The following is a 4,273-nucleotide window of genomic DNA, read 5'->3' as shown; positions in this document are numbered from 1 at the left end:
TGCCGTGGCTCCCACTAACCGGGTACCAAACCGACTCATGGCTGGAGACGTCGTGCTGAACATTCAGCTGCGAAGGCCAGAGCCGGAGGCCCGCCACCTCCCACTCTCGCTGGAAGACTAGCTGCACCCCCTTCAGCACTTTCTACTTCTGCCAGAGAGTGCAGACATTCGGCAATATTGAGTGGGGATATACAATGTGTGTATAAGAATTTCTTTATGGCCAACTCTCACATAAAAAAAGCAGAATGTTAGAATTATCTTGCTTCTGAGGCCCTGAAGTTTAAATCAGTGTCGCATGTTCTGATCCCTAACATTTTCGGCATAAGGATCATACTCTAGAGTAAGGACAATCCAAGAATAAAGTTTAGCTAACACATTGTGAAGCTGTTTGCCGAGATCAAGAAAGTTAGCATTCCGTAATGTTTCTGTCTGCCAAAACATACCACTTTTAAAAAGATTACCTACTTCAGGCTTCTTAGACTTTTAAAATGACAATACCTAGTTTTTAAAAACAAAATAAATATGAGACTTGTAATCAAAAGAGGTGGGGAAGAATTGAATAGAAATTAGATTTAATATATCCCAGATGTTACAAGTAGCTGATAAAGACATTGTCAGCTATTATAAATATGTTCAAGGGAATAAGGAAATAAATGACTACATAAGTTATAAAACTGAATCAATGGAAATTATAGAACAAAATATTAGAGGAGCTAAAATTTAAAAATTCCAAAATATAATAAATACCCCATTAAAAAGTAGAGATTATTGAAACAAAAGGAAACAGAAAGAATTTCCCAACTTAAAGAACGTATTAAAAAATAAGACTGAAAAATAGTTAAGTATTAATGAGCTTAGGCCATAATAGACTAACCTACCACAATCAGTTTTAGAAGGAGTAAAACAAAAATTATGCAGGAAAAACATTTAAGAATCCGTTATTTAAAAACGTATGCACTGAAGCATCTTGCAGCATTTATTTTTGCCAGAGAAAATATAAATAAAACCTTAACAAAACTAGAAACACCTAAAAATTCATCTCAGAAACACGGCGAAGACATACTTTGTTACATCTACAACATGGAAGTCAATATAAAAACATGTCCAACATATATTGCTGTGTTTAAAAATAAGAGTAAGACTAAGATTTCAGCTCCAAGATGAAAAGAACTTGGAAGTCGTTGGTTGTTCCTATTGTTACAGGAGAAAAGCCGGACACACTGAAAATAACAAATTTTAGGGACCCATTAGAGATTTGAAGCTGGAGGGCTAACGGCCGCCCTGAATCTGGAGACACAGGCCAATCCAGAAAGATGCAGGGAAGGTCTCGCCCAGCGTGAACTGCCAGGAACATTGAGGGGCCAATTTTATAAACGTATTCCTGGAAGCTGAGTATGGACTGGCGTGAGACAGAGAGAGTCCAGGGCCTACAGTAGAAGGGGACTCCCCACACTCCATGGCTTCCTACCTGGAAACTCCTCCAGGCCTGGCTGGAAAGATCCAACAAAGATCCCTGTGGCTCTCACGGCAGGAGGGGACGTTCCTCATTGTGGAACAGCAGTTTTCTGTGACACAGAAGTTTGTGCTCCAGGTGAAAACACTGCGCCATTGTCATATCCCAGCTGGGAGATGAGAAACGGCAGGCCTTCCATCCTGACCTCACTAGCTTTCTGTCTCACGTAAGAATAAGGAAGGATATTCAACCAGGGTTAAGACGTGGAGGGAAAGCCTGGACAATGCAATCAGGAAGAAGTAAGTGGAGAACAGAGCAAGAAAGAGGATGATTATGACTGGGGGCGGAGGGGCGGATTTTAAAAGTAACACCTGCATAGTTTGAATGCCAGAAGCAGATGTAGAGAAGAGAGTAGAAAAGGTATGTATGTTTGAAGTAAAAAGAGCTGAAGATTTCCAAAATGAACAGCTCAGTTTTGTTCTGTTCCACGTTGTGTAAGATTTCTTGTCATAAGACGTGTACTTGCTGGAGAGAAAGAAGATGGAATGGAGAGAGGGAAAGCGGGAAATCATCCCTTCTCCTTCACTATCCTCTCGGTATTTGGGCCTGCACACACAAGCCTGGTGTGATTTTCAAACCTTTGAATCCAGGACTAGAGCCAAAGTCAGCCATGTGCAAGTCTAGCACCTTAACCACCATGCCACATGCTGGCCCTGGTAGCATAGATTTTGAAGCTCAGGTAAAATCTACCAGGACAAATTTCGCCCTCTTTCCCACACCATACGCACACCTAAGTGTATCATACTCACACTGCAGAAACCAGAGACAAAGAAAAATCGAGAAAGAAGCCAGTGGAAGAGTATGTAAGAATTACAGCTGACTCCTCTTCAGACACCATGCAGGCCAGAAGAGAGCAGAATAAGTGTTTAAAACAGAAAAGACCAATCTGAAATTTCGTATTCATGTAATCATCCTTCAAAGGTAAAGGAGAAAGAGGTTTATAAAACAAAAACTGAGAGGATGTATCACAAGTAGATCTGCCTCACAAGAAATATTGGAAGTTCTCCAGCTGGTAAGTGATAGACCATTACCACAGAATGACCTGAGAAAGTGAGTGCCAGAGAAGGAATAAAGGAAGGTTAAATGGGATCTTCAAAACGTAACATTTTAGGGAACCAGCAGTTAGCATAATGGCTATGTCGCTGGACTCCCACGTAGTCGACCGCGGTTCGTGTCCCGGACCCGGTGGCTTAAAACTCACGCCGGGCGCGTGTGCGTGCGTGCCCAAGATCCCGAGAGGAGAATGGAGGAGAAGGGATTGCGGCGTGACCATCCCCCCCTGGGGGGTGATTTCTTGCTTTCTGTCTCTATGTCTCTCTCTGTCTGTCTGGCGAGTGCACGCGCCCTACAGTGAAAATCTCTCCAAAAAAAAAAAAATAACATTTTAGTTGCCAAGCAGGTGGTACACTGGTCAAGGTGCTGGATTTCCCCATGGCTGCCGATGGTTTGAGTCCCAGACACAGTGGCTTGAAAATCAAGCCAGGTGCTTATGTGTGTGTGCCTAAAATCCCAGGAGAATGGAGGAGAAGGGATTGTGGTGTGGCCATCCTCCTTGGGAATGATTTCTCCTTCTCCCTCTCACTGCCTCTCCCTGTTTCTCTCCAACAAGTACACACACCCTATGGCAAAAACCTAAAAACAAAACAAAACAAAACAAAAAACAGTTTGGTTGAAAGTCCGAATGACGACAAGGTATTGGGTAATCACAGCGCATGGACGAGTGAAATGAATGAAAACATTATTCAAGGGATGGGAGCGAGGGATTCGACACACGCTGTTGGAAGGTACGTGCACAGCGTGTGAAGCAGTACAATGTTACATGATCGTGGGCCTACATTGTTCAAAATATAAACACCACACTACAGGCAATCACTAAATTTTATTTTTTAAAATAAATACAGTTGTACACTGAGTTGTTCGTGACAGAAAGAGGACTTTAACTCGGACTGATGATCCAGTAGTCCACTAGGAAGTACACACCCACAGGAAAGGAAAATAGTGTGTTGGAGACATACCCACATGCCGCTTAGAGCCCTGTTCACAACAGCTAAAACATGGAATCAGCCTAAGTGCCCCCAAACTGATGAATGCATACAGAAAATGCAGTGTACACAGACAATGGAACACCCGTGGGCATTCAGAAGGGTCACTCTGGTCAGCAGCCGTGCGGAAGGCCCTGGAGGAAGTAACACTGAGCGAGTAAGCCATGCAAGGTAGACAGGCACTGTGCACGCACTCCATGCGGAAGCTGGAAGGTGTGATGGCAGCGACGTGGAGAGAAAAATGAGGGGCTGACGGGCACTCAGCTGGGAGGGGGGATAGAAAGAAGGTGGCCAACAGAGAAGAGAGCGTAGGGCTCTCTGAGTGTTACAGAACAGAGCCGTAATCCCAGCTGGCGACAGTCCAACCAAGTTTCAAAATAGCTACAAGAGAGGATTCCAATGCTCAAACCACGAAGTAATAGCACATGTTGGAGATGGGGGACATGCCTATTGTCCTGACTTGATTATAACACAAGTATTGAAAAACCCCCTCGGTACACCAGAAACATTTACAGCTATGACGGGCTGATTTCAAATTACAGTAAAAGATGGGAAAGTGAGCTGAACAAAAATCTCTCTAAGGAAGACGTACAAACAGCCAAAAAGCATATGAGGAAATGCTCAACATCCCTCATCATAAGGGAGATGCAGATAAAAACCACAATGAGATACCACCTAACCCCTGTCAGAATGGCAAAGATTAAGAATATAAAAAGTG

The sequence above is a fragment of the Tupaia chinensis genome, unplaced genomic scaffold, assembly GCF_000334495.1.
Source record: "Tupaia chinensis unplaced genomic scaffold, TupChi_1.0 Scaffold000487_1, whole genome shotgun sequence".
Lineage (NCBI taxonomy): Eukaryota > Metazoa > Chordata > Mammalia > Scandentia > Tupaiidae > Tupaia > Tupaia belangeri.
Note: the sequence above shows the minus strand (reverse complement) of the source record.